This window comes from Crinia signifera, chromosome 7 (genome assembly GCF_055691185.1).
Source record: "Crinia signifera chromosome 7, ASM5569118v1, whole genome shotgun sequence".
Lineage (NCBI taxonomy): Eukaryota > Metazoa > Chordata > Amphibia > Anura > Myobatrachidae > Crinia > Crinia signifera.
In genome coordinates this window covers 81,046,058-81,059,288 of record NC_139223.1, presented here as the reverse complement: position 1 = coordinate 81,059,288, position 13,231 = coordinate 81,046,058, and the positions used below count along the sequence as shown (strand labels likewise).

The 13,231-nt window shown below is 42.7% G+C and overlaps 1 long non-coding RNA gene across 1 annotated transcript; it reads left to right on the top strand.

Annotated features, from left to right (window-relative positions):
* The first annotated feature begins 1,447 nt into the window (after nucleotides 1-1,447).
* Nucleotides 1,448-12,797, top strand: LOC146019494 (uncharacterized). Its single transcript, XR_014450573.1, has 3 exons — nucleotides 1,448-1,486; nucleotides 2,280-2,426; nucleotides 12,647-12,797. It is a non-coding gene; the product is annotated as an uncharacterized LOC146019494 (long non-coding RNA).
* The last annotated feature ends 434 nt before the right edge of the window (nucleotides 12,798-13,231 follow it).

The window sequence follows — 13,231 nt, the reverse complement described above, 5'->3', positions numbered from 1 at the left end:
ACCTGATGCCTCCCTGCTTTGCATTGTCTGCTGAGCGGGTAGCGCCTGCCCTGCTCAGAATGCAACCGCATCTCCCTGTTTGTATGTCTCTTAAGAGTTGTTAACTTCTTGGGCAAAGGGAACAGGAAATTTTCATGTTTACTCCAGGGTCCCCAATTTTTTTTGAAACACAGCGCCTTTAAGTAGAATATATTTCATGGCACTCTTAGGCCAAAAGTGTCTCATTGAGAAAATCACACATAAAGTATTAAACTAAATAAATTGTGTTTATATCTTATCATTACAGTCAGTTATGTGGTAACTGACATGATTCACTTCTGTTTATCCTAAGTTTGTCTATTATATTGATCATAAATAATTTGAATTGGTCAGGAACCATCAATCCTGGGCATCCCTGCAAGTCCCCCAAGGCACCCCTATGTGCCACGGCATACAGTTTGGGAACCACTGGTTTACTCCAAAAAATATATATATATTGGAGTTTCCACAAAAGATTGAACACCCAGCCCTGGACTCCCAACCTGATTTAGTAATGGAAATTAGGGATTAAAGTCCAATATTAGGATTCCTCTATTTTCCAAAAACAGCACAAGGCTGAACCAGCCTGGGGCATAATACCAAAGAAGGGGAGCACACACTGTGGTAACCCTGCCATAACATTAACCAGATCCAAAACTGGTCAGCCCATGGATGGACTTCCCACAAAAATGACTCAACCAAATGACTCAACCAGCACTGGGCTGTAAGTCAAGAATTATGCCCTGCACCGCTGGTTACAGTGGGTGCGAGGTTAATAGTAAATTAAAATTGTTCTTTACAGGTACCAGCACTTGCATGCTGGCACTTGGAGTGCCATAAGTGCCAGCATACCCAGACATAAAGGGCCCAATGTTACTTGCAATCTGCTTGCAAATAAAATATTAAAATAAAGACACAACACTTAGAGGTAAATTAACTAAAGCTTCTAAAAACAAAAAGAGGTGATGTCTATAGTTTTCTAGGATGCAATAGAGAAATCATATACAGAATTTTATTGATTGCTATTGACAACATTATAACAAATTACCCCTTAATCTTATAAAAGTTTATTAGCAGGCACCTTTACCTGGGGGGTGGCAGCTTTCAAGCTCTTTTGCATGGCTTCCACCTCCCACAAATTTGCAGCATCTTCTTTGATCTTCACTTTGAGGCATCTGCCTTCTCAGGGTTTGTGACAATGGCAGAATCACCTTCCGCTATCTTCAACTGAAGTGCAGCCTATAAGATCTTTTGCATGGCCACTGCCTTCTCAGGGATTGTGGTGGCATCTTCTGTCACTTGGTGTGTGGCAGCTACTCTCTTCAGAAGCTCTTTGTCACTTTGTGTTAGGCTCCCCTGCCCTGTGCGGCCACGTCGCCATGACAACCGGGAGGCAAGCTGAACACAGGCTGGAGGCGTGGCATGCTCAGCAGCAGCAGCAGGGGGCCAGCCCGGCACTCTGCTTCTGGTATAAACATCCTGTACAGGCGTCGGCCACTTGCTGCTGAATCTTAGTCAGATAGTCAGTGAGCCTGTTCCTGAGAAAGACTAGTTAGTTAGAACTGTATTGTATTTTGTATTGTTGCTAGTTTACTGCCAAATAGGTCTTGGAATACCATGTTCTATCCGTCTGATCCAGACCTAGCAGTAAACGGGACTCGGCCATTTGATTTGCTGTGGTCCCTGTTCCACACTGTGGATCCAGTAAGTCTGCAGCTCTGCTCCCAGACCTGCCTTGTCCTTGCTCATTGTGTAGTGCTTCCAGGTGTCAGCTTATTGGCTGAACCGGTATACTGCAAGTGAGGTCAGGCCTGTGGCTACACTCCTATGGTCCTTATTCCCATCTATGACCTAGGAGCTGCTAGCCTCTTTTGCTTGTAACCCTCTGGGTTTCAGTGGTTGCCCTTAGCAACCGCACTTTAGTTGCTATCCACGTGTTGAAGCATAACATCTCGCTCCACTGTTTCTGCTTTATTACATCTGATCATATACTCCATGCTAGGGAGACATTCTGTCTGTAGAGCCCTCGGCTCCCTAGTCTTGTTTGTTTGTGTCTGTTAGTTAACCCACTACCTTCGGAGTAGGTAGTGTGTACTTCCCAGTTTGTGTTATATTGTTACTTACTCACTATCTGTTTATGCACTGTACCCTATCTGTGTGCGTGAATCGTCCCCTATTGATCCTTGTGTGTATCGTCTGTACCACTTTCGTGGTGTACACCATATTTGAGCATAGGAGTGCATAACACTTTTCTGCCTTAGGTCTGCCACCCACTGCTTTGCAATGGGTAATATTAGCTGACATAAGAGGTTGAGGCAATGAAAAAGGCTCACAATGGCCATCCTGAATTTGAAAGATGGTTCCACAGCACCACCATGGAGTATGCTACCCGCAACCAAACTTAGCAGGTAAAGTCATGCCCTCTGCCACCTCTCACCACCATACACTATGCTGCCTCCATCACTGCCATACCCCTATGTCAACATGCTATCTGCATTACACAGAAGAATTGGACAGTGTTTGGATTCCTATGGATCCTTCACCGCCTCCCCGGTGATGGTGTCTTGGACTGCTGGATTGGACACTTACACACTGCAGAACCAGTCCCCTAGGCTGTGGTCAGATGTCCAGGTTTTTAGGTTTGTTTAGAAACCAGGACACTTGACAAGCAAACCGGATGGGGGAAAAGGATGTTCATCGAAGAGTACAGACTTGTCCAATGTCAGACAGACTGGTCAGTCGGAAGTCAGATTTGCTATGGATTGGGATAGTGTGTACCCAACATAATTCATTTTGCACAACATTCTAGTTATGCAGGCATATTACTGCACATTGACCATCATTCTGGTTCCATTAGTCCTCAGTGTAATCACAATGGAGACCGATGGTAAGCCACTGCACATGCTCATTTTCTCATTTGCACATTTGCAGGGCTTCTGTGCAGATGCCTTCGCCGACCTGCACTGTCGACCTGGCACTCGCACAAGGGGGGGGGATGGGGCGGACAGGGGTGGTGGTTTCGCTTGGACATGGGAACATTTCTATGCAAATGCAAGCAAGGTGCAGTGTGCCGGGGTGGGTGGCTGACATCAACCGCCCGCCCTGTATTCATCCCAGAGCACGCAAATCCATCTCCACTAACATATATTTGCAAGCCCAGGAAAAAACATTTGATGGTCGCTGACCATCAAATGATTACTTCTGCAGCAGGTGCATGTGAGGGGATGTGTTTTCAGAACACATCTCGCATGGTTGCGAGGGGACACGGGGGCTGGGGGCACTCTGAGACATAGTAAGTTGCGATCTTTGCAGCTTACCGAGTCAACCAGTATCAGGCCAACAGCTAACAATGTCCATGTCTAGCCAGCTCCCACAATTGGTGAAAAAAAAGCTTTCCCTTCACAAACAATGTCACAGCAATCAATGACATAATCTCAAATTAATCTACAGTATGTAGGTCTAACTGTACAAAATAGATCATGATATCAGAAAAGGAGAAACGGCATTCCTCTTTCACACATTACTCCACTGTTAGATCTTTCATCGCCCTTTTATATACTGTAAAAAACATGTTCAGAGCGTCAGATTTTACAACCTGCTGCTTTCTTATTGTTTCTAGTCATCCATTTAATGTAAAAGCAATAAAACTAGCAATATCATAAATTAAAGTTGAAGTTGCATGCTTCTGTAATTATCTACATGGACATATTTGCTAAAAATTATTTTGACCAATTTTGCATACTTCCCCAATTTTTGGTAAATTTGGCAAATTTGAGGATTTTACTAAAAGCAAGAATTGGCCAAAAAAATAGACTCGCTGTCAAAATTAGCCATTTGAAAAAACATTGGTATAGACCTCAATGTAGGTTTTATAATAAACCTTAAATGTAACAGAATATTGTCTCTCCAATTATAATTACCTAAACCTTCATTATATTGCCTATTAAAGTAGAGGTCTTGGATTCTATGCCAATGTGTTAGATTGTGTATGCATGAGCCAAAGTGTAATAACAATGCCAGGCACTGTTTATGGGCATTGACAGAGGAGTGGTTGCAAAAACACAGACAATGCCGCGGCCATGTCTCGGGTGTGTCGCTGGTTCCGATATATTTGTTCAGGCTGCAATTCTGTGTGGCCATTGATTAACTGAAGCTGACAATTATCGAAAGGTCTGTGTGTCTTTGTAATACTGTGCAGGTGGTCTCTACTTTCAAGGGCTACTGAATTTTTGGAATAAATTCACAACCTCAGTTTGCACAATTGCACCTTGATCATCATGGTGTCCGTCAATGAATCAAGCCAGATAATACTGTAAAAGCTCTATGTGACTCAACAAATGACATTATTTTTGCCATTAAAAAAAAAAAATTGAAATCAAGAAACACTTGACAAGCTGCTAAAATGTCTTACACATACAATGGGACTCAACCATGTGGTTCCCTGTTGATGTATAGATGATGGGCTTCATTCAGAGATGGGCACTATGCACATTTCTGCTGTGTCTTAGGATTCCCCAACCAAATAGTGACAGGCTGTGGTGGCACTGCATGCGATGGCACAGAACCCTTTCTGCACCAGTGAAGAATGGGTACTGCACATGCGCCCCACAATGTATGTAAACTATTGCTGGTGCACCACCATCTGAGATGTATGCAAACCAAAAGTAGGAGGAATCACTGTAGCTTGGTATGTTTGGTCCAATAAAAAAATCAACAGGAAGCTGTAGTTGTCTGTCATTTTTGACAGATTTTTATGGCTCTTTGAGGTCAATTTGAATGGTACTGATAACAAATAAATGAGTTTAGGCTCAAAAATATCAGTCAACTTCATACATCTGTTTCTTCTTTGATTCTCCCCCCTCTTTATTTACCCACAATCTCTTGTTTGCAGTGTGTCTATGTCCACTGGCAAAGTGCCAAATGTTTACTAAAGTTTAGTTTAAATAAATAAATGTCTGATATATCCTTTTCATGGCTATGAGTTTGTGAACCCCGTATGTGTGTAAAGTCTATGCGAGAGGGTGGAAACAGGTGAAGAGACAGAGAGCAATCCCTGACTGCGAGTCAAACCCGAGTTTCAGCAGAGAGCCGTATCTTGACCACTGGATAACCAGGGAGTTGGTTTTGGAAGCAGAATGATGAATGTATAGTTGTATGATTGAGTTGTACAGGTTATTAGTGTTCTATGGATGAGACAAGATATTGATAAGGACTGTACCAGACTTGAAACAACTGAACCAGGCTGGATTGGACTGGCTGAATACAGGATACGACTGGAGGCCGGAGGATTCACCAGGAATACTGGACCGGACGTCAGGAGGTGCACTGGTGCTGGAAGCAGGTGGTGCACAGGTGCCATAAGCACTGAATGCACAGATGCCAGAAGCACTGAACGCACAGGTGCTGGTTACAGATGATGCTCAGGTGAGGATGCAGGTGGAGCACAGGTGCCGTAAGCATGGAATTCTCAGGTGCAGGTAACTGGTGAGTTACAGGAGCTGGTAGGCTGGAGGTGCACAGGAGCTGAGTTAACATGAACCAGGGAGGTCAGTAATTACACACTGGAGGCTCAGATACCAAGCTTACACTGAGCTATGTGACTTGAGGAACTGACAGCCTTGGAGTCCCATGCCTCTGTATTTATACCCAGCTGATCGATGACTGGAGACATGTGATACAGAGAGAGTCAGGCTGACACAGTATTGGAGAGTTCATGGTCAGGTGATAAGATCCTGTGATTTCAGTACTCCCGGTAGGCTTTGAAGTGGAGAGAGGCCTAGTAGGCCATAAAACACTGAAGCCTAACTCCTAACTTGCACAGGGAATGCTGGCTTTCAGATCCAGATAACAAAGTGCTGATTGCAGAGCATAATCAAGGTTGCAAAGTTGTAATTCAGTGAGAGTTCAAATGAAGAAATGCTGAACTACTGCTAGCAGGGAGATAAGAGGTTATTGCTGTCAGAACCCTGGGCTAGAGTCTTTCAGGTGTCTAATTACCATATTTTAACACACACAGTGATTGCAGCCTATGTGCAGGCTGAATGAATCCAGGCAGAACACACTGAAAGACCATGTAGAAACTCCGAAACAGAAGAACAAACACCAAGGTTCTTGACAATCCTGCTCCGGTGCCCTCCTCCATGACGGGATGAATCCTTCATGTTCAATACCATACAAATAAGATAGCACTCAACTTATAGTCAACAAAAATCAGTGCATCAAGGTTTTGAGGTATAACACTGCATCATCTCTACAGAGGATGCACTTAAATTTTAAATTTTCAATGTCAACTTTGAAAGTAGATTATTACTTATAATGTTCAGTACTACTTCTAAGGAAATGCTTTTTATAGAATAAATACATCCCACTACATAGGCAAATGCAGGCGGGTTTCTGGTTGCACAGAAACCTCCCTCCTCTTGGCAAGTGCCTTAAATTACTACTGTAGCACTGGTATATACTGCAATATGATCTGCCACCACATCAGTGTAAGGGACAAAGCAGAGCTGCTGCACATGCCCTGTGGAGCAGCTTCTTCTGCCAAGTTTGCTGTGTGTGTTTGTATTTGTGTGGATCTGAACACTTTAACATCTCAATAGACCAGAGAGTAGATGCCAGGAGGAAGAGACAGGAGCCTTACCATTAAGTGGCAGATTGTGAGCTGAGAAAGTGCAGTACTGGTTCTATTATATCTGTGTATTTATGTATTTATTATCGCATGTTTAACCTTTTCCTGACCACTTATCTTATTTAAATGTTTGAAACAGCCTATACTATAAACCAGGCCCGGGGCCGTATGCGGCCCCCGTAGCAGTTCTGGGTAGCCCAGCAGCTTTGCCGGGAGTCAAGCACAGAGGAATTCTTGCGTGGGGGGGATTTGGTAGTTCTCGCGAGATTCCTCTTAATCACCAGCAGCCGGAGACAGTCAGTCCTATTCAGCGGCAGCCGTGGAGCGTGGGACGGCTGCAGCAGGGGAATTTGTAAGAGAAAATTTTACATATGGCCCCCAATAGAAATGGCCCTTGGCACCCCTGCTAAACACCATATGTACTGTTAAATATTAATACTGTATTCCATACTGTATCCAGTGTATAAAAAAATCTAATTTTCAGGGTTGTTACCACTTTCCCAGACTCATATACGTACATCAATGCGCTGCAGAGTGGGAGACTTTGGATTACATTTGTAACCCCCCTCTAAAAATCCTGCTGTATGTACTTTCCATGGTGTGCTTTTGTGTACACCACATCACGGACCTTATTCTGGTCCACACGCAATGCTGTGAAATTTGCAGCATTGCGTGTGGATGTAATGCTGCCCGCACAGCCACCTGTCCCACCCTTGATTGCTGATTTCCCTGCATGGCTGCAAATGCGCTTCGAATGATACTGGTCCTGTGAAATTGGGCCATTTGGTTCCAGAGAAATCTGCCCTGAACAGCCATGAAATTACATTTCAGAAATAAACAAATCGGTTTACCCGCATTAGCTCTGGAACTAATTGACCTATATGGACCAGTCTGGTATCAGATGAGGCCTGGCGATTTGGGTTTAAATTAAATCAACCATGAGCTTCTGTGATGCTGGGGAAGGAACCAGCAGCCATCTGAACTGGGTGGGGGTCAGAATTAGCGGGTCCCATGTTATACTATGGGGAAAATGTTCCAGGTTTGCCCGACGATATCTCTGGTTCCTGGTGGCCTAGCAATGCGGGGCTTGGCTTGTTGAAAAGCCCCGGTGCTTAGCTACGAAATGACAGGGGGTATGTGCCTGGGTGTCTCCCCTGAATCACAACTGTTTACCTTACTCTCAAGGGTGCACCTCCACATTCTGTATGGTACTAGAAGCCTTAACTTGGTAGCACCTCTCATTATGTTTAAAAATATGGTGTGCAGTCCAGTCCCCCCCTATTTCCCAAATATTTGTGTATATATTGTACACTGAAGGTAAGGCTCCTTCATTCTGGCACTGGCACCCCTCCCATCTACCCTCAGGTGTTTTAATTAGCACAGGTTCCTACATTGCTGACTGCATGTTAATATGGGCTCTATTTGAAGGTAAGACCTAGATAAATTCATATAATGTGTTAGTATTAGAAATGTTAGGGACCCATCTAATGAAGTTCACCTGGACGCGGTGGATGGGCCCACATATTTGCGCAAATGTGTGCTAAGAACTTCAATTATACTCCATGTTAATTGTAAGAGTTATCAAAATTATTTTTACTAACAGTGTTCTTAGCACCTAGAGTGTGCATCAGTATTGTTCTTTTTGCCCGGCGACATCTCTGGTTCCCGGTGGCCTAGCAAATCGGGGCTTGGCTTGTTGGAAAGCCCCTGTGCTCAGCTACGAAATGACAGGGGGTATGTGCCTGGGTGTCCCCCCTGAATCACAACTGTTTACCTTACTCTCAAGGGTGCACCTCCACATTCTCTACTACCAGAGGGAATATTCTCCTTTAATTAAATTTTACTATGGATTGCTTAGACTGACTTCAATTTCCATTTCAATTTAAACCTGTGTACTGGTCTCTCCCATTCCCTTCTCCCCTTTTGTAAGTAGTGCATCAATGCTGTAGGCAGTATTTACTCCCACCAAGATGGGGGGAAGTGGTGCATCCAATGTTTTTCATAACCCAGAGCATTAAACTTCTCCATTACTGTAATATTTTGTGTAAATATTCTCTTTGAATTGATTTGAAAAACGTTCTCCAACTGGTTTGCATAGCAATGCTATGCAGTTCAATTCTTAGCTTGTTAGAGTGTAATGGTATATTATCAGCATAGGCGTGCATGGGGGAGGTGCTAAGGCACCCCTAATGTCCAGCACATGGCGTCAGAATGGGGGGGGGCATGAAGGGGGGGAAGTTTGCTCCCCCTACATATAAAAGAGACACTGTATGATGGAGCAGAGGAGCAGCGTTCTGGACATCCAATGGCTACCTAGCCCGACCACCAGCTGCAGCACTGCAGCTCTGGAAACCATGTCTGCCTTCAATACACAGCACAGAGCATAGCACAGTGTGCAGTAGTGCTGAAGCTCCCTCCCTGCCCCATATGCTCTGCCCCGCCTCACCTCGTGCAGTGCCTGAGCTACTCCAATTCCAGTGCCCCACCTCCCACTTCTGCTGATGGCTTGTCACCACCATATCTGCAGCCTGGCAGGCAAGCTCCTCCACTGCTTTCTCCTTTGTTTCTTGTCCCCCACCCCCAAAGGCAGAATGAGGACAAACAACAAAGGGTGCTCAGTGCCCACACATAAGCCGGCAGACGCCATTTCATTCTGCTTCCAGTACTGGGCTGTGCTGTCCATACAGTACTATGCTGCTGACTGGTTGTTCAGGTAATGATGGCTTATGTAAAGCAAAGGTGGTTCATGTTCTAACACATGTTCCAGGCACTTTGGGGAGTCTGAAAGGAGATAGTGAGATGAACAAAGGATAATGGAGGGAAGGAGAAAGTGAGAGGAACAGGGGTTTTAAGTGGAAGGAGGTAGCAGTACAGGTGTTCCAGGTGGAAGGAGGGAATGAGATGTACAGGGGTTACAGTTGGAAGGAGGGATTGGTACATGTGTTTCAGGTGGAAGGATTGAGAAGTACAGGGGTTTCAAGTGAAATGAGGTATTGAGAGGTAAAGGGGTTACAGGTGGAGGGGTGAGATAAAGGTTACAAGTGGGAGGTAGAGGTAAAGGGTTACAGGTGGAAGAAGTGAAGGGTACAGGGGTTCCTGATGCAGAGATAAGCATCTGCTGCGATGTGCTCTGCCTGTTGGCAGGGTAGCTGGGCATGCACATTCAGGCAGACAGTGATGTACATCGGCTCCTCTGGATTGTGAGGTTTGTAGCACATTTAAGATGGTGGTTGCTGCAAGGGCCAATATTTGGAATGCTTTGCATTTTGGATATTGCTAAATCTGGCAGTATTGCATTCTCCCATAGAAATCTGTGAGGGAGGTGGCTGTTGGCGGCAATGGAGGGACCACTAATGGAATTAGCTAAAAATATTAAATGTAAATGGGCCCCTATGAGTGTTAAGTGTATTAAGGAACAAAAGTGACATGAGATATTAAGCAGATAGACATGGGAAATAGGGTACACAGGTTGGGCAAGCTAGACCTCTAGTGACTGTTAGAGGAGTGAACTGGTGTGCCCAGTGCTACTCGGAAGTGCAGATTCCAGAAGCGAGGAGTGCTTTTACCCTGGCATCGAGCATAGAAGTCCCCTTGGCAACAAGCATGCAAATCCCCTTGTCAATGAGCATGCAAGTCCCCTTGGCAATGAGTATGCATGTCCCTTTGGCAATAAACATTCAACTCCTCTCCCTGACAACAAGCATATAACTCCCCCCTGGCAAAGAACATATAACTACCCTCTGGCAATGAGCATGTAACTGCCCTCTGGCAATGAGCATCTATCTCCCCCTAGCAACAAGCATGTAACTTCCTCCCTGGCAATGGGCATGTAATTCCCCATGGCAACGAGAATAAAACACCTAGCAAGATGCATGTAGGTAAGCTTCACTTACATTATGTGGCATAATATGTAATAAGGCATTATGGTGTGTTGTACAATGTGTAATAGGCATTATGTTGTGTAGTATAATTTGTAATGGGCAGCATTATGGTAGGTAAAATTACGAGTAATGGGCATTAGGGTATGTGGCATTATGTGTAATGGTCATTATGGTGTGTGACATTATGTGTAATGGGCATTACGGTGTGTGACATTATGTGAAATTGGCATCACGGAGTGTAGCATTATAAGTAATGGGCATTACATTGTGTGTGGCATTATGTGTAATGGGTATTACAGTGTAAATTCAGCACTGTCCCTATTTCTAGTGTGGGGGGGGAATTATTAATTCCGAAGTCCATATACATAAACATGTCAACTTCTATGCAGTTTGTATTGATGCCCAATAAATGGTGATAAACACGGCCAATAAGTGATGATAGATACGCCCAGTAGGTGGTGATGGACACATCCATTCAATGGTGCACACCCTAAAAAAATGGACTGTGTGCGTCTATGATTATCAGTGATTACATGCAACCTGAACTCTGTTTTAAAATACACTCAATGCATCCACAGAGAGCATACATATGGTCATCTAATTGCTTAAACGTTTATACAGTTCTATATTTGTATATACAACATTAAATTCTTAACATAGAATACTACATTTTCTCCAAACTGTCCAAAAATTAGTTATTGTACTAGACGCTACAAGGATGTCTTCTGGTTATTGTTAAAACAATACGTTACAAAATAATAAATTGGGTTCACAGACCAGTCAGCTTTGTAGATATACAAGATTAAATATAGATATTATCCTTGATGAATGTGCTAATTACATTTCAATGGTGCTAGCAAACATTTCAAAAGGGAAATAAAACAAGAAAACTCTGTGATCAACATTTAAAAACTTCATGAGTTTGATAGTATCATTTATATTTGTGATTTATCAAAACAGTGTTATTAACATTTCTAGTGCTGCATTAATTATTCAAAGATAAGTTATGGAATGAGGATGCAGAAACAATAATATATTTTTAGTTTAATTCCATTACACCTCCAAAATAGCCCATAGCTATTCCTATACACAGTACCATTTGGTTAACAACACTATTCAAAATATTTAAAACTGATTATACAAACATGAGGTTCTACCTCGTAGCACTATTAGAATCTTGTGTGAAATAGTTGACATGTGTTTTATGCTCATTTGCAGGAATACTTTATTATTAATTTAACATAATAGGTAAAATTTAAAAACAAACAGCACCATCAAGAAATACTTTTAGCTAAATATATTATTCATTCTCATCTCTTATGCACATCATCATTTAGCAACATAATGAACATTTAAAGTAAACTTTTGCAACTAAGCACCTTTCTACCCTTAAAACTTTTAAGCTAATTAAGTTAACAAATGGTCTTTAATATATATATATATATATATATATATATATTTTAGGGTGGCCTAATATATAGTACCTTCCGAAAGTTAAAATTTGGCTGCTCCGAAACCTAATCCTGTGCAAAATTTAAGCTGAATCTTAGAGGCGACCCTCAAACACCTTGAAGTTGTAGTATATGCATAGGCGTGCGCAACACATTTTATTAGGGGGTGCACTGTCAAAGCGGTGTGCCTAGCACCACCTATTGGGCATGTCTAACACCGCCATTGGGTCTGTCTAACACTGCTAATCAGGCGTGCACTCACTACAATATAAAATGTCTCTCAGCCACACCATAATCTTCTGCCTATTCCAGTTTTAATCTTCTAATTACTCTGCGTAACATGCAAATAAAGTCAAAATTATATCTGGATGACACAGATATGTAGTGATATGACAATGGTGTAATACAATTAATAATGCAAAACACACATAATTGATTGATGGGCGCTTATTTTAATGGAATACAGGTCTCAAAAGCAAAAGCCTTCGGTAAAAGGTATTGCTGGTATTACTAGCAGCAATAAGTGTGGGGGTGGGGTCACAGCATTAGGGGGTGCCTGTGCACCCTTAACACTCAATGTGTGCATGACTATAAGTATATGCAATGATTAATTAATGATTAAGTGGTATACTCTTCCCTATCTTTACCATTTTCTTTTTTCTTCATAGAGAAATTTCTGTGGACACATCCAAAATTCGAGAAAAAATAGTACTGGGTGCGCACAAGTGAATGAGGTGCAGCTTAAGAATGAGTGCAATAAAGTGACATCCAGTCCACTTCGAAATACATGCAGTAGGAAAAACAAGCACACAATCAATAAAGCGCTCCCAATTAACACCATGTGTAAAAGAGAAAATAAACAGATATTGTCCCTTTAAGGAAGTTTCTTAGATCCACATAATAGATCTGTAAAGAGAACCTTGGCTTTATGCAGGCCAAACCTCACACATATTGCCAAGGATAAATAACAATATTTCGTACAGATAGTTTTTGCTTTAATGGTGGTTTGTGAACTCTTAGTACACTCACAATATCCAGCTGAAAGTTTAAGCATTCAGAAGTCTCCCACTGGCAAGAAAACAGCAACTCCTCCTTCCAAAAGGTTGATACATTTAATGGATTTAAAAAAAAGCAGCTATAGTGCAGATTATTAAAACACTGAACCTTGAGCATATTTGGTATCCCTGAGACAAACTGGAACCTGGTGCAGCCAATCGAGTCCCTGAAGTATATGGTAGGATTCACTAACCCCC